Raw genomic sequence first — 18,905 nt, 5'->3', positions numbered from 1 at the left:
ACAAGTGCAGACCCTCCAGGGTCCTTGAGAAACAGTGGCCTGGTTGGTGTGCTGTGGAAGACCTTTCTGCTTCTAAGAAGTGAAGTTTTAGGAAGCCAGAAATCTCAGTACCTTGCCAAGCAATCGTTGCGTCAATGCCATTGATCAGCAACCCTATCAACCCCCCGCAGATATATTATGCTCACTGTGTGCTATGAAAGAGGAAAATATCACTTACTGCCATGTTAAACAACACCTCTCTCAACACTTGGGCCCGCAAATAGAAACAAAAACATTGCTCACAGCTGGAGAGTGACCCCTGCACGGAGAACACCCTTCAGAGTGATTACAGAATCACACTCTCGCAAAGTTCTGCTCTTAGCCGTCTTAAAAGATCTTCAATAATAACTACATCAAAAGCTTTTCTTCGAGATTCATCAGGACAGAACATGAGCACGGACCAAAGGAAGCTTTTAATGTAGGCATAAATGGGAATGTTTGGCAATTTACAGATCAGAAAGTGATGAACTAGCATTTGTTAGCACTTTTAAACATTTATGAGTTAAATAATACATTACACATTAGTGAAGTGCTAAAAAGATCAAATTGAAAAGGCCCGAGCATATGAGGTCTTGATAAACACGAGTGGAGGTTCAAAGATGAAGGCTTGGCTCTCTAATCATAATTGGTCCCAGTAGATTGCTAGAATAAAAATGCACAACAAAGTAATGTTGTACGAGGCCCTGGCCTGCTTTGAAAACTCATAATATTCACACGACATTAGATTCTGTGTTTGCCTCAGCAGCTGCACACAAAAGGCAGTCATGAACAAAGACATTCCTTTTGCATTTCAAATAACCAAGCTCTAACCTCCCCCCATCCACGGCAATCTCCAACTTCCAATCATAATTCAAAACATCGTCACTACACTTCTTAAAATATGAGGAAATAGCTTCGGCAAAATAAGGAGTAAGACAGGAGGGAGGAAGAAAAGAGGAAGAAAGAGGAAAGAGAAGGAAATAGAAATCCATTAATTTTCCATTTTCCATGGACTTGCTCTTTAAGGGTCCTCACAAACCAAGAAGCATTGAAAAACCAATTAATCAAACATGAATGGCCTATCATAGCTATAGCAGACGCATTTCCATAGCAACAGCCTCCAGGCAAAATTGTCACCCTTTAATCTGAGCCACACCATGTTTAATATAAACAAGAAGGAGACATGCAGAGCAGAGGAGTTCACCGGGGGAAGGCACCGTGGCATCGTGGGTACTGGGTGTCAGCCTCGTAAGAGGAGAAACAGGACAGGGTCAAAGGCGCTTACAGACGTACATAAATCTATTTTTAAGTTCTCAATATCTTGCATACCAATGTTGTGGAGGAAATGGTGGAGATTGTAATGGGAAGTATGTCTCAACACAAATATAAAATAATCCACTATCTGTCTTGATTTTATTTCAAGCCCATGTGTTTCATCTGCTATTCTGTATCTTCACTCTAACATTCAACAGCATTGATTCATTTTCATTAGAGCTGAGTGCTCTGTCCAAACTAATGAAGCAGTAAGTCACCAGAAAATACAGAAACAAATTAACTATTGCATTCCAGTTAAAGCCTGACGACACTGATAGCCGAAGCTGTTACACTGTAAAAGCAAAGACACATCAGTGTAAGCTCACAGACACTGATTCCTAAGTATGAAAGTGTGTACTGTCTTGTTAGTTACTAAAAGCAGCCATGTGCTGTACAGTACGACACCCACAGGACTAGTGCTCATTACTTTAAACACTCCAACTGTGATAATCTCCTTCTAATAGTCCTTCCTATATGTCATCTTTTAAGATTGTTTCTGGGTGCTCTTAGCTGCTGCCTTTACCTGTTCCAGACAGAAAGAGCAAGAAGTTATCACATAGCGCCATCAAGCCCGAGCTAAATAAAGCGAGTGGCAGACGGCTGTACAAATATTATGAAAGACTCTGACAAAGGTTGCCGGTTGCCATAGGTACTGTATGCTAATTCCTAATGGTATCATCCAAATGGCAGGCCAAAAGAGGCGGGGGGGAATGCACAGTGAGAAACAGGACTTGGTTGGTCACTGCTCTCTGTCTTTAGTAATTAAAGGAACTTAATATGATTTTCAGAACATATCATTGATTCAGAGGTTGTCTGCACATGGCTCTCAACATGGAGGTGGCTGAGCAGCTAATGCTAACAGCACAAACAGTGTTAAAGAAAGCAGCAGTGCTGACAGCACAGTTTTTAACCCATGGATGTATAAGGAGAACTGGATACAGTGATGGAGTTAGAGCCCCATTCATTTCTATGATAGTTGCTCAGTTGCACATGAAGCCAAAACACTTGGACTTCCCGAGTATAAAATGATCAAAATCTTCTGCATCATGGAGTAAGAGTACTGGCCAAGCGGCTAACTTCCTGTTTACAGCTTTGCTGACTGTAATGGAGATGAAATGATTTAATTGTGCAGCACTACTGGGCTTTCAAAATGTTATCAGACTGAATGGCTCAAATCCGAACAGTGAAACAAGTCATTTTTGAGTCTTTTTTTTTTTTTTTTTTTTTTTTTTTTTAGGTTTTAAATGGGAACAGACATCAGAGCTAGGTGACTACTGCTGCAGGAGTGTGAGCTCTGCACTAGGGAACAGTTGGTGAAAGTCTGCTGGCACACACACCACACACACACACACACACAGTGACAGGGCTCACTGTTAGCATCACATGGCTAATGTTACCTAATAGTCATTAATAGGTTTAATGGCAGAGTTCAGCCATTTTTGTTAGGACCATTAAACGGCTCAGTGTTGAAAGTTAGCCGCTGCTGCTGTGTTAGCTCGTGCTAACCAGGCAGACATTGAACTGACCGAGGAGACCTGCTCCGGACTCCAGAGACGGTCCTTCAGTGCTGCATTTAACCTATGTAATGGCAGCAACAGAAAGTTTGCTAATTTTTCTTATGTTAACTTTGAATTTATTGATTTAAAAAGCTAATGGAAGCCTGGTTGTTTAATAAATGATTTCAAATTGCTCTTGCTTTCTTTTGTTGGCCAATTTACATTTCTATTCTTACTTTAGATTTTTGTACTCTGTTATAATTTAATGCAAGTACTCATTTGTGAGTGTTACTTAAAATGCCCATCCCTGGTTGTGATGCTAAAAAAATCTATCTATTGATTTACAGACATCTCTTTCACAATGTAAGTCTATGGGTAAAAGTCTTTTGGGGCCCCATGACATCATGTGATGGACACGGAAGTTGTGATTCCACAGTTTGGCCACTATGTAAAATTGGCCTCAAAGCCAGGCACTGTTCCTGAAGGCTTGTTTTAAGGGTAGGCGCTACACTTCCTTGGCAACACAGTCCCGATATCAGCTGTAACCACCATATGAGCGCAATGCAGATTAATAATTAGCTCGCCAGTGAGATACACACAGGGGCCTCACATGCACCAACATGCATGATCAGACTGTCGACTACTACAGAGAAGAGAGAAGCTTGGACTACAACAAATAAAGAGGGAGCGTGACTTTATTTTCTGCTCAGGATGTCATTACTTCACAACATCTTTACATAGCAAATAGTCGTTTGTTGCTATATTAAACGCTCTGAATGCTCTGTAGAGCTCCTTCAACACATACTGACTTTTCATGCTCTTGACATGAATAACAGGCCTATATTTTTTGAGTGGGGGAGACCTGCTAGACAGATGGTTATAGGTTAAGAAAGCCAGCATTGCAAGTAGTCTCATTCAATGCTGAAGCAGCAGCTAACACACTGAACACTTTGCTCATCGTCGTTCTGTTTTTTTTTCCTGCTGTATTTCGGGGTACAGCCATAAACCAATAACTGGCAACTTGAGCAATGCAGTGCCCTAAATTTATATATTTAGATTATTCATAAAGTTGGATTCTGAGTTCTCTTGGGTGTTGTCATTGCTGTGCTTAACCTCCAGCAATTTAGTTGTTTGTTGTAAAGCCCCAGGAGATCAGAGTCTCTCATAAATGGAGAGGAGAAAAAAAGCAAGAGGAAAGGAAAGAGGACGCTGGAACAGAGAGAGAGAGAGAGGTAGAAAGACATATCAGAGGAGAAAAGGAGGGGGAAGAGGAAGGGAAAAAAGATACAGAAAAAAACAAAAACATGACCTAAGTACTAAAATCCATCCCCAAAGTTAGCATGGGGACAGTTAGATATTGCTTTTTGGTGATGAGCAGCCAGGCAGACCTAAACTGTGATGTAAAGCCAGGAAACTCGGTGTGAACGTGTTCCTCTGCCATCGTTACGCCTGTCGTGTTTGTATTCACATCTTGTACATCATAGTCAAATGGGAGTCAAATAACAAAGGCTTTCCAATTATGTGTAGCACATTGTGTGTGAGATGGAATATCACAAAGCCATTGTTCCCCTGCTCCTGCTGACCTTACCTTTGAAATGGTTTCACGGCCGCTCCAATTGCCTGCACCATTTGATTTAGCTAAGGGGATTTGACCACCAGCACAGAGATGAGAAAAGGGGAGAAGAGAGCCCTATAGAGCTACAAGGAGAAAGAGGAGAGATTCACACCAGAGGAGAGCAAAGCAGCTAACCTTGCTCCGTCCTTATGATAATTATACCAGAGTGGCATCTGTTTCATCGTTTAAATAAGCGGGTTCATTGCTATGCAAGCTTTTATTGCCCTGGCATCACAATAAACCGGTCTCTTGATGCTATAGAATTAATCAAAAATTTATCATCATCTAAAAATAACTAAATTAATCTTAAGCGTGTGTCACTTTTTAAGTGCCAGCACATATAGTCATCTTATGTGGTCATGCCCTAAAATATAACTTTTGGCTGTCAACCCAAAGCGAGATTAAGAAAGTAGTTGGGATAGATATACCTCTAATTCTACATCACATTGTACTGGGATTAAAATCCAATTATGAATGTAGGATACTTTCCTAGAAACACTTTGTATGCTGCATGCCTTACAATATTACAAAAATGTTTAGACAACGACCCCTCTGATATTTGAGTATGGTATGAAAAACTTTTGCCACTGTAGGGACTATGAAGAGGTACTCTAGAAGTATGTAAGGGACTGGTCCATGATAGCATCGAACCTGACAGAGCAATGGTTAATAATAGCAGCAATGAAATGTAACTAAGTACATTTAAGGTAAGGTAAGGGGTGAGGGGCAATTTGGGATACAGACAGTAGTCATTAGTACAACAAAACAGACAGTACGATACATAGCATACGGAGTCCAGAATCACTGTCAGGGGTAAATCATGGACACTTAGTGGTCACTGCTGGTTAAGATAAGCAATAGCAGATGGGACAAGGGACGATCTGTAACGCTTAGTGCTGCATTTACTTAAGTACAAATTTAAGGTATTCGTAGTGGAATATTATACTTTCTACACCACTACAATTATTCAATAACTTTAGTTACTAGTTACTTTACAAATTAAGATTTCTGCATGCATGTAAAAATGTACAAGCGCGGTTGAAACGATTAGTTAACTGATTAGAAAATTAATTAGCAAATTGTTTGTCATTTTCCATGCAAAAATGATTCATGATCCCAGCTTCTCAATGTGAGGACTTACTGCTTTTCCTTTTAATTATTGCAGTTATTTTGGTTCGTTTAATAGGTTTTAATTTTCCTGCATTGAGTACTTTTACTTTTAATAGCCTACTTTAGTTTTTCCAGATATTTTCAAGGCATTTTTTGCGGGGGTTACCAGCGGAGCGCTAGCAGAGGCTATGCTAAGTGGCTCAGATGTGCTACAGATGGCTGGCTAACTACCGCAGCTACTGAGTGATTTTCCATGGTGCGGAGCCGCGCTTCCAATTCACTGAGCCTCGCCTCCAATGCAGCAAATAAGCTACACTTGTTACAATTACCACTGTCGAGGAGGCAGAGGCATAGCTAAACATCTGGCACACCGAGCAAGAAAGAGCAGGAGAAGCCATCGCAAACTGTTAAGCTAATGTAGCTATTGAGGCTAATAACGTGCAAACAACAGCTAGGATTAGCAAGAAAGTCGTTAAAAAGAGGAGAGCTATAAGTGCTTAAACAGAACTAGTGTGGGTTAAGACGTGAAGTAGATGTTGCAACTGAAGTGAGGAAAAAACAGAAAGCAAGCTGGCAGGAGTTCGCTAGAGCAGCACAGAGACGCTTTTGCAGAAACACCGGAAATGACACAACACGCTTACCGCAGTATGTCAGCACGATATAGAGATACAGCATAAATAGGGGGGAGAGTGAGAGTGAAGATGACATGCAGCAAAGAGCCATGGGTTGGACTCGGGCCTGTGGCAGGTGCAGCAGGGACACAGTCTTTGTAGCCTACATGGGGTGCCTACTCCACCAGATGAGCTAGCGGGTGCCCCTTTACTTTTAATAATTAACTACATTTTCCTGATTTGTACTTACATACTTTCACTCAAGTAACATTTTCAATATACCACAAACAGAGTATTTTCACAGTGTGGTATAAGTATTGGTCCTTTTACTTACATTAAGGATCTGGATACTTCCTCCACCACTGAAGAGTAAACTCACCTGGTTGCGACTTATTTATTCATATTTATTTATTTTTATATTTGTTGTGTTTGTTCTCGTTTTGTGGTTTTCATTACAGCTCGTCTTAATTGTAGGTCTTAGTATGGCACCATTTTGGTACTGTTGAAAATAAAAAATATTGAAAATGAAGAGCAATTCTAGGTCTATTCACTTTTATTTCACTTACTTTTAAGATATGCTCTGCTAAAAAAACTAAACAAAAAGCACTATATAGACTCATACAGACCCACTAGACACACTCTCAGCGTGTGGCGGTGTATTTGTCTGCAGAACTTTGCCTGTATTTTCTTATTTTCTTCTTCTTTCCTGTGTTTGGGATGTTTATGGGTGTGTATCTCCACCATGCTCAGGTAGCAACAAGGTAACAAGGCATCAGACTGTAAGCAGCAGGCCTCCAAGAGACACAAGGCAAAACGCCAAACAAGAGTAAATCTGGGGTTGGTTTTTACTTTGACTTTGGCAGGTGAGTGTTTACAAACTGTAACCGACAATCCTGCATAGTATACCTTTAAAATGTGTTCTGAAAGGTGAAATGTGATTGTTAGTGATAACGAATATTCCTCCTTGATGTTGCATGATATCTTTCTATTTTAATGAAACATGACCCGCTGACCGGCTTAAATGAACGCCATCAGACATTCAGACCCTGTTATAATACTCAGCTGGTGATCAATGCTTCTGAGAGTCCTGAGACTTTCCTCTCCTCACTCCCTGCCTGACTGGAGCCATCTTGTTTAGAGTGATGGCTCACTCACACAGGTTCACGGCTGCTATTGTAAAATCACCCAGCGTTTAATTGAAACAAATGACTATAATAATAGAACATTATCCCTGCAGGCACCCAGCCATGACAGCTTTAATTAGAGGCGCGTTCAAGACTGATCCTTCAAAAGCACGGCCGGCGCGCAACACGGTGGTAAACACGCCTTTAGGTGGGGAGCCAACCCTGGGCCTCACAGCCCTCCAAGCTACTTCTCATTCACCCCGAGGGCAAAGCACTAACAACTCTGTTCCTCAAAGAGCCTCGGAGCCTCCACCCCTCCCTCCTCCGCCTCCTCCTCCTCACTCTCTTTCTCTCTCTTCTTCCCTCTCCCTTCATCCATGTCTTCGGTTTATCAAGCTTATATATACCCAGGAGGGTCATTTACACAAGCTGAGGAGAATTAATAAGAGAGTGGATTTATGAATCATACGCTACTTAAGTATGAAAGCAAAGGCAAAACGTTGCTTCTGCCTTCTTGTGACATCAGACAGATGCTTAGTGAGGAGATATGATGGGCAGCAGATGCTGGGATGTTTAAGAAGAGGAAACATAAGCGTTTTAAGAATGTGTCCAGGCTTAATTGGATGCATTTTAAAAACGGAGCCAAGACGACTTATAAAGTATCATTCAGTAAGACAAGGAGACTTTGATTCGGCTGTAATATGATGCCCTGATCCAGGTGTACTGCCAGCCAACTGCATTTAGCAACACACTATTAAAACCTCATTTTATTTAACAGCTTGGCAGTCGATCCATGTTGCCAAAACAAGACACTATAAGGTCACTTTCTATCGTTCCAATTACACGCTAGTCAAAAGGAAAAATGTGAAATAGTTGCTCTTGCACCTCCTGCGCTGAACTGTGATCAAGTAATTAATCTGGCAGAAAAACAGCAATACCTCACAAACCAACAGCATAAGGAAATAATTACGAGTTTCAGCACAAACTTGAAAAGAGAGAAAAACCAATTTCCAAGACTGTCTTAAGTAGCCACGCTGTTGAAATGGACTTTGCCACTATATCTCTGACAGCCAAGCCGAGTCCGTGCCAGCACGTTTGATATTTTCATAAAAATACCTAGGAATGACTTTTAAGCTGTGCCATACAGATACAGGCTGACATAGAAATAAAAAACAGAAGTGAAGTTATAACAAAAGTAAATGGTAAAAAGGTCAAGTTTTACAGTGTTGCACTTTACAACCCTTTGTGCTGGTGTTTTATTTTCCTTTGTGTGCTTAATGCCTGCAGCTGTTATTATTATTATTATTGTTAATGATTAAATTTAAGAGTATAGCTGGAAGCACAAAGAGGCTGATGTCCCCGGTTGCGATTGACTGTCGGTTTGAAAAGTACTGTACCACCCTGAACGCCTCTCAGAGTGAATCTGTGGCAGCAACAAGGCAGTGGTTGATTTGCAGATAGTAATGTCATGATGTCCCCCTTGGCACCATCCTCCATGTTCCTCATTACTGCTAATGTCAGAACCTCCTTTGCTTTTATTTTCCCTCCCTCTCTTCCTCTCTCTTCCACCCCCCAGTTCTCTCTCTTGTTCTTCAGTCTTTTTTATTCTCTCTCTCACCGTCTCTTTCTCCCTGTGTCTCGCTCTCTCTCAGCCCGGGCGTGTCTCTGAGCTCACCTCACAAAGCACAGCGTCAGAGAATCAGAGCCTTGCCTGACATGACATGTAGGAGACGGTTGTGAGGAGCGGTAGGGACACACACTCTTGACAGCAGAAGGCAAGGCTCCTCTGCTCCCACTAATGAGACTCCTGACTGCCGTGTCAAACACACTTTGTGTGTGTGTGTGTGTGAGTGTGTGAGTGTGTGTGTGTGTGTGTGTGTGTGTGGGCGTGCCCGTACTCACACAACAAAAAAAAAAAATGAACGTAGATGCAGAAATGATGAACACAAAAACAAGAAAGAGCTCCACAAATGAAAAGTATAAGGTGCATACAGTACGGTACTGTATGTGCTGCAGCACGGTGCGGGTCATGGCGAGGTGATTTTCATGTGTGTGTAAAATCTGCTCAGAGAGAAATTTCACACATTTCTGACAGAAGCCATCTTCACCTTATTCTCTGGCTTTGAACTATAACAAATGCTTCAGACAGCGGATTACCAAACAAATTAACTCCTTGCTATTATGGTACACGTGATCACGTGGCTGCACAGCACCTTTGAGCACAGGATGTGTCAGGATGAGGCCCATTGATTTGCAATAAAAAACAGATCTCTTTAAAAGAAGCCAAACACTTTAAACAACCAGATTTAATGTCCCTGATAAAAATTAACAAAAACAATAAAAATAATTCTGGTAAAAAACAAAACAAAAATAAAACACAAATGAGACACTGGTTTTCTAATAGGGGTGGGGAAAAAATCAATACAGCATAGCATCACAATATATCTGTGGCAATATTGTATCCATACCACGATGCCAACTGTTTCTTAATTATATGAATCATTAACATTGCTAATACAACTTTTGTTAGCCTACTAGAGTGATAAAATCCATTGCTTTTCAGTCCACTAGATACATTTTGGTGCAATAAAAATGAATTCAGATAAATAAACTGAAAACTTTATCTCGCTAGATAAAATGGATGTTGATGAGGTTTTCCTTTGAGGACATAATTTGCAGTTGAAAAAAAAAAAAGGTAATAAATCCAATATATCACAATATATGTTACCGCAATATTCAGCATATCGCAAAAAAGGTTTAAAAAAATTTAATATTGTATTGTGACTTAAGTATTGTGATAATATCGTATCGTGATTATAACATATGGCGGGGCCTCTGATTCCCACTACTTTTTTCTACTATGTCTCTCAGTATAAGAAAAACATTTAAAAAGCCCAATATTGTACTGTGGCTTAAGTATCGTGATAATATCGCACCGTGGTAATATCGTATCACAATATTATTGTATCGTGGGGCCTCTGATGATTCCCACCACTTTTTTCTACTATAAGTCCCTCAGAGTGAGAAAAACATTTAAAGCCCAATATTGTATCGTGGCTTATGTACTGTGATAACATTATATCATGATAATATCTTATCGTGATAATATTGTATCACAGTATTACTGTATCGTGGGGCCTCTGGTGATTCCCACCATTTTCTGCTGTTAGTGCTTCATTTTGAGAAAAAATATTTAAAAAAACAATACAAACCACAATCTTGCAGTTTAAACAGTATCTTAAAACTCTAATTTAAAACAAGATTTTTGGATTATTATTATAAGAGAAAATTAAGACACAGCAAAGATAAACTTAAGCTTATTTGTGTCATTGAGATTCTGGCTCGGCATTTCTTTCCACTCTGATGTCAAATATAGACTGTGATAATTCATTTAATCATTCCTAGAAACATTTTCTCCCACTTGGCACCACTGCGGATGAATGCCACTTGTGAATGCTGCCTGTAGCTTGTGCCTCTTGGTGCTGGATTACAGTAACACAACACACTCCAAACTGTGTCACATGAATACACAAAGTGTTTTAATCACCCCGGCTCTGGCCACTCTTGTACACATTAGCAGACAGAGTGGCAGTGTTGTGTTGAACTGGTGGCTGGTGGCACAGCAGGGGAGACGTCCCTGAGTGAGATGACATGAGAAGGCTCTCCGCCACCGCCACCAGGGCAGAATATTCCTGGTGGTGAAAGCAGAATGAGCTGATGGATGGTTGAGATAGGGCACAGTGCAATATGGACACGATTTCATGGCATGATAAATCTCCGCAGGGGCCCGTGGCTAAGTGTAATATGAAATCCCTTATCTATGTATCTGCTTCATAACACCGGCTATCTGCTGCGGCTGAATCTGCCTTTGTTTCTTTAGCTTCTGTTCTCTGCTTGAATGCTGCTGTTGATCACATCTACAGTATGGAGGAGGCTGATGACAACAACATGTGTGCGATAACACATCTTTTACTCAGTTGTTTTTGAAATACGATGTGATGAATTATCTAAATTGAAAATTGTCAGTGTGGAGATCCTCTTCCATTACCTGGGATCACACTGATAAGCAGCGTTATTAGAAGAGACTTTGCATCCGTAGTGTCGGAGCTGGCCTGTGTTTGTACAAAACAAGTTTAAATTATACCTGCAATATAAATGAAATGCAATTTGCTTCACAGAACTGATCCTTTTAAAGTTCGGCGCGTATGTTATTTAACACCATCTCTTTAGAATTTCTGATTAAAAAGAAAGAAATTAAGTTGGCACCTTATCCTCTGATTAGCTTAATCCGATAGGTTAATTGACTTTATCAGGGTGGAGAAAACAGATGAGCTGCCGTTCCAGCCTGCAATAAAAATCCCCCAAAATGATGAAATTGGAAAATAACCTATATTTCTTTTAAGATATTTCTTAATATACAACTACAGTTTCATATCACATTGCCAGAGAAATAAGGCACTTTCTCCCAGGAGATGAGAAAAGAATTGAATTTTTCCTTATCGGTCATCTATTTTTCCACAGAATGCTATTACTTGCTGCCTGCCGTTGCTAAGCAACAGGAAATATTAATAGGACCTTTTATTAGCTAGGCTTTACCAGTGGAGTACTAAAATGAGGAAGTGGAAAACATGAATGTGTTACATAAATCTCTGAACCTTTCAGGGTTTGCACAAGTCTCTGTTTGTCCAGTGATTTATGGCTGTGATGGTTCATTTATGGGAGAGGGAGGTGTGAAATGCCAAATGGAACATTAGCCTAAGGGACAATTTGAAAATAAATAATCACAAAAAAAGTGGGGGAGAAAAAAAAAAGGGGGGCGAAGCAGTTTAAAGAACAACCCTGTTTTTTTTTCCCCTGCAGATTTTCAAGAGGCCATCAAACAAGCAAGTGATATTTTTGTTCCGCTGGAGGCATTGATCATTCAAAATCATCTATGCTTGAATCAACATTGGAATAACTAATACAAGTCCCATTCTATCAGTGGGCTTGTTGAACTGTGGTGAAAAGCGACAGACATTCCATCATTTTCCACAGACGCTCTAATCCCTTTAAAAAATGACTGAAAATGAAGGTCTTTCAAAGGAGAAATAGGTTTTCTTCATCTGAATGTAAAGTGTAGAATAAGGCAAAGCCTCAAAGAGCAGCAAGTCTTTAAAGGCAAAAGGTAAGACAAATTTAAAGTGGGGGAAAAGTCTAAACACATTTAATTACAACATTTCCCAAAAGTCACTCGATAACAGTCGAGGAGACGTACGCCGCTATTCATTTTCTTTCCCAGACAGAGAATAAGAAGAGCAAGATTTTCTCTATGAATGCATCACCTTATCTCTAATCCACCTTTTTCTCTGTTCCATGTTTATACAAAAACCAGCAGGTGTACAGTATGCGATAATATGTTTGCTGAGACCCTCCATCAGAGAAGGAACACATTAAAACACACCTCTGCTCTCTTATCATTAATTCATCCCAGCTTGTCTGTGACAAGTTCAGTTGACATTGCAGCTCATATTTCATTCACGCGGGCTTGGAGAGCGAGCACCTGCCAGGAGCACTTAATGCCTCGTGAGTAAAAAATAAAGAAAAGAAAAGAAAAGACGGGCGTCCACGCAACTTAACATGACAATCAGGGTGGGATTAACACTTGATAATTAACCTCGACAACTGAAGATAAAGAGCTGGTGGGGGAAATTCTTTCATTTAAATGTAGGTAACAAAAGAAATTAAGAGTATGAATTTGAATATGAATACAGCCGGCAGACCACCCTCATTACGAATGAACTGACCCTCATTCACGTCTTGTATTCTGCAAAATAACAAATGAGATAATACCTGGGAGTTTGATGGAGCTACGACTGCACGTAGCTCTTTCTGCTAATACATAGCGCATAACATCCTCTGGCTGATTATACATTCATCATCTGTTACATATTCAAAACATCACACTCGAGCCAGTTTGATGATGGCTAATATTGCATGCATCGTTGAGGAACATGGAAAAAAAAAACTTAATCAAAGATAATTTATTCCAGTCGCAGGCACAGGTCATATGAATTTGAGGAGCATTTTAAATGTACCATAATTGAATATGGAGCCTTTCTGTTCAAATAGATTGCAGATGTATTTGTTACAGCGCAGGTGTGAGGCTCGTATATATCTATCCGGCCAATAATAAAATGCTTTAGGCAAGTTTTGGTGTAAATAAAGACACAACAACAACAAGGCCACTCCACTTGTGAGTCCAGAAATTATTCACCAGCAGCAGAGATGTGTATCTTTCTGGGCTGTATTGATAAGATCAATGCAACCTGAGCATGGCTATTAAATGTCTAATGTGTTTTGGAACTTGTAGATGCTATGACAGTGGGGGCATTAACAGAGAGAGGCAGAGAGGGAAAGAGAGGCCCTGCCAAGTGCATCAGAGCATCAGAGAAAAGAGCTCTCTGAAAGATATCAGGTTTGGCCAGGAGGGGCTTCAGACCGCAACACAATAAGCATCAGCAAAAAATACCTCATGAATTGAAAATGGCCTCTTTACAAAATTAGGAGAGTACAGTCAATTATGTCTTTCAGGTTTTGAGGGTCAGCAGAGGAGAAAGAAAAAAACTAAAAGTCCCCACCTGGTTGGAAGGAAAGTTAGCTTCCATCAAATCCTCTCATTCCTGCTAATGATTTAAAACCACCTTTAAAGGTTTGGACTGGCAATACTCAATCGTTTTGTTGTGTCAACAAATCCCATGAACCAAATCCAACAATGTATTGATCCAGCTAACAAAGTGGGTCTGCAGCGAACAATTATTTCCATTAAATTTGCTGATTATTTTGACATTTAGTTGATTAATGGTTTGGTTTGTAAAATGTCAGAAAATTATGAAAATGCCACAATTACAAATTTTCCAAAAACCCATGTTGATATGTTTTAAGTGCTTGTTTTGTCCAACAACAACCCAGAACCCAAAGATAATTCATTTACTATTATAGTGGACTTAAAGGTATGATGTGTAACACCAGGCCACTGTGGCTGCCCCCTAATAGTCGACCAGAAAGGTCATTAGTTGGCAAGATTTCATTGGTCGCTTAGTTGTGAAAAAACAAACAAACATGAAACTCTATTAGGAGCTGCACCTTGTCAAAACAAATCAAAACTTGTCTGACTGGACCGCATGGGAATTTAATTTGAAAGGACAGACACAGGCTCCTGGCTGGTGTTTGCCTAAAAATAACAGATTTGGGATTTCAGACCTCACGTTATTTGGCTGTGGACATATTTTTGGCCTTTGACCAATGCTTGAATTGAGATGATTTAAAATCACAGGCTTGAATGAGTGGTAACGAGGTAAGTCTGCATGCTAGCTTAGCCTAGTTAGCTTAGCTTGGCTGTAAACCGGGGGAACTGCCCATTGGTCCGACATCCCATTGTTCTGACCATATTAAACCCATTGTTCCGAAGTCCGTTCTGAAATCATCATGATGCCCTGTGGTTAAGGTCTGGTTAGGTTTAGGCACAAAAACCACTTGGTTAGGGTCAGGAAAAGATCATGGTGTGGGTTAAAATGAAAAAGAAAGTGACAAACACATAAACCGTGAGCCTGCTCCGCCTCAAACCTTTCCCAGCTGACCCAGAGCCGGTCGCGGTGCACCATCAAGGTAGAAATACGGCCGCCGGGAGCCGTTCAGCACCGCGGACCGTCGGACTAATGGGATGTCGGACCAATGGGCTGTCGGACCAATGACATGGACCCGTAAACCGGCCTGAAGTAGCTGAATGAACCACAACAGTATCGTGGATTTCGGACCTTGGATTGCCTGATTGTGGTATTGTCAACTACAGAAGAGGAAGTGCTCTATGTCAGGAGAGACCCCAGGTACCTCAAATTACCAAAAGTACTACCAGATTTGACTTCTCCATCCTCTCATGTTGGACCGTAGGCTGACTGGACGCTACAGTGACTCAAATGGTAATACAAGAGAGGACGGGCCAGGGCTAGCTGCTAAGCATGCTAATTTCAGTAGATAGCATTTCTCTGCAACACAGTACATAGACATAATGTCAAAACTATTACATCTTCACATTCTGTTGATGTTAATGTTTCTTTTGAATGTTTTAAATTAAAATTCTGGTCACATCTTACACATTGTACCTTTAAACAACAGATCATACGATACGTTTTCATAACTGACCTCTTGATTCAGATCTATTAACAAATATTGCCCATGAAGCCAAGAACTGCATTGTTTAACTATTAAAAGCGAATCAATGAGCCCCATTGTTGCACTGGCTAACTTCATAACTGGGAACATGGGCATTGTCAAGCCCACACTCACCATCCTGCTGCAGCCTTAAATACTCATTAGGGGGGCTTTTTAGCATTTACTTGATAGGGCAGTGCTAGCATGAAAGGGGGAGAGAGAGCAGATGACATGCAGCAAAGGGCCACAGGTCGAAATTGAATCTGTAGCTGCTGTGGCAAGGACGTAGCCTTTGTACATGGGGCACCCGCTCTCCCAGGTAAGCTACTCGGCACCCCAGGGTTGACATTTTATGTGGGCCGATATGAAAGTTAACGTCGCCCTGGTGGGAATAATCACAGAAAGTAAGCTCTGTGTCAAATAAATGTTTATGATACTTACGCATTTTGTTTAGCGGGATAATCTTCAAAAATGACCACCACATGAAAAAACTACACTATCCTGTGCTGGCAGTGCCGGCTGCCAGAATCGGGCCAACTGATTTGGCCTTATCTTGGGTATCATTTATGCCATGTCGAGCAACCATATGTAGCCCTTCTAAGTTTAGGGCCAGGTCATTTTGGCTACTTGGGTACAGTTGCAAGACTTAACGTTGGCTCTAAAGCCGTGATCGGCATGATGTGCGCATGTGTTATGGGAACTATAAAGATAGCAGGGCTGGAGGACATCTAGGCACTCACTCACTCACTGACTGACTGACTGTTCATGCGGTTGTATGTGTGTGACTCCATTCATGAATGCTTATTAAGGCTCAAGAAAGACAGCCGACGTGTGAAGACTTTTTCTTTAAACTGTTCATTAAATAGTTGTTTTGCCACCACAACATTCTGTAGTCTCATCTAGCCACTATTTAGCAACCACTTTTTTTAAGACACATAAAAGCTTCAAAATTCCCGAGTGGATATTTTTTGACGTATTTTATGCCATAGAACAAAATGTGTAAGTCTCTTGAGCTCGTGTTAACCACAGACCTTAAAACCCATTCAAAAAGCCCACTGACCTCCAGATGAAGGATCTGGGCTAAAATGCTAACACATCTCTGGGTTTAAGGACTCATTCCTGCAGCACTACATCCATCAGCCTTGTTCTTTAATATTCTATAGTTTCTATTCTTCATGTGAAAATCTTGATAGCTGTCAATGCTCCGGTGAATCCACACCCACAATCCCCTGTTGTATCCACCCAAAGATTTAAATCTAAACGGTGTTTAGTCTCACAGTTCACCCGCTAACAGAACACACATTATCTATTGTGTCTAACAGCTCCCTGACTCTGATCAACTGCCACTGTAATACTGCTCTACTCTAAATCCTTTTTGTTACATAATCGCCCTATTTATTTTATGTTTATATTGTTGCACCTGCAATGGAGTACTTTCAAATGTCCTCATACTTGAATCACGTAGGCCCGCATTTAGAAACCAGTAGCTCTCAGCCTTTTGTTGCGAGAGAATAACCTTATTTCACTCAACTGAATTATCTCTAAAATATCTAATAATGAAATCCAGGAGGTACAGAAAACTGGAGGTATATGCTCATTTTGAATAAGAGTTACCCCTTTCCTCTTTGCAATTTCTTCTTGCTTTCGTCCCCACAATGCCCCCCCCCCACCCCCGCCCACCCTCTCTCTCCATCCTCACCCCTCCTCTCTTCATCCAACTCTATTGCACTCTTTTCATTGCCCAGCTCACGTATTGAATCTGCCTGATGAAAACAGATCTCACTGCAGCACCACAATAGAATGGCTGATGCAGGAAAGATGAACCCTAATGGATTTTTTTTTCAATGTGCTCAAGATTGAATATAAGGCCTGACCTCCAGATGTAGTGGATCCATTTCAACAGCAGAGATATTGTTTATAGTGAGGACACAGAAACACATAGACACACACAAACAGTACACCGTCAACAGCAGCAAAATCCCCTTCCATCTAATACTGTATTTTTTTAGCGCACAAAACTGTCTAAAATCAGAATTAACCCTCGTTATTTATCTATCCATGTCAAGTGAGGTATTCATTATGATAGAATCTCATGTTTGAACTGCAGAGTTTGCTTAATTACTCTGCTCAACAGACTGTGTCAAGGTGAGGCACCAATTTAATAGACACTCCGTTCTCAGCACAAATGAACCTCTGCTACGGTTTGGTAGTTTCGCCAGGCAGCCTATTTGACTTAGAAATTTTTCTGAGTTCGCTTTATATGCTGCTTTTTGCAGTGAAGTTGAAGCAGAGCTCTGAAAAGGTCTCCTATATGTTCCACAGAGCTTCCCTCAGAGCCAGTTAGAAATATCAAGTTCTGGGAGGTGAGAACATTTCTTTAAAAGATCACTGATCATCTGGTTTTGCTTTTTATTTCTCGATCTATTTGCGTCTTAATGACCCTGATGATAAAATTAATATCACATCAAAACATGTGTCGCACCTATCTTTGTGAGCGCATGTGTTTTGATTACTCGTGTCATGTCAAACATTTCAAATCTCATGCATTTTTATCGCACAACCCGGAACACTCAATCTATTAAAACCACCGAGTGTGGCCCTCTGTAGCAGTAACAAATATCCTGACTGCCGAGCGAGAGACTGGCCAATCAACCACTGTCTCCGCTGTAAAGGTCACGACCAAAATGTGAAACGAATATGAAGATAAATGACACATGAATCCAATACCTGGAGGGAATATTCCAGCATTATATATAATATATAGCATATTTATATTTCAGATCTTTATCAAGCTGTATTTACGCTCACTGTTCTTTATCTTCATCTCTTTTGTTTATGATTAGCATTATACTACACCGACCTTGGTTTATGCACCTGTATGTGTTTAATACATTTTGTTTTTTTCATTACGTGCAGCTAATTTATCATTTCTGAAGATGCATCAGAGAGAAAAAGAACAATGTAAAACATGTGCACTGTATTATGGAGCACATATAACTTATAAAAGGCACAGCTGTCGGGTGTAGCTATTTGCGTCTTGTTCTGATTTCTGACTAAATATCAAATAAGTTATGAAGGCATGACATTCTGACCTTCAAACCCTTTGCATATGTTGGGATTGTTGAGCATATGCGCAAGTTATTTTCACTGAAAGCTCGATGCTGCAGTCAATAAAAATCACTCAGATGCAAGCATTTTTTTAAAGGGAAGCACTGAATCAAATGTCAATGTTATTCACTGCACCTCTGTTACAATATTTACATTTTGGTCAATGAATAGGATCCAAAAAAAGCCAATCTTTAACTCATTTACTCATTTCTTACCATGTGTGGAGTGCACGAGAGGCTGCTAAACCTTTGATTAGTACAACCTATACATTATGCTTCAGGCACGAGCTTTTACATGCCGCATATACATCATCTGTTGTGAT

The 18,905-nt window shown here is 40.5% G+C and overlaps 1 protein-coding gene across 3 annotated transcripts in view; it reads right to left on the bottom strand.

Moving 5' to 3' along the window:
* tox2 (TOX high mobility group box family member 2) overlaps positions 1-18,905 on the bottom strand; it is a 144,783-nt gene that overhangs the window by 20,888 nt on the left and 104,990 nt on the right. The gene's annotated exons all lie outside the window — the stretch shown is intronic.

This window comes from Epinephelus lanceolatus, chromosome 1, assembly GCF_041903045.1.
Source record: "Epinephelus lanceolatus isolate andai-2023 chromosome 1, ASM4190304v1, whole genome shotgun sequence".
Lineage (NCBI taxonomy): Eukaryota > Metazoa > Chordata > Actinopteri > Perciformes > Serranidae > Epinephelus > Epinephelus lanceolatus.
Note: the sequence above shows the minus strand (reverse complement) of the source record. Positions and strands in the feature narration are given on the sequence as shown.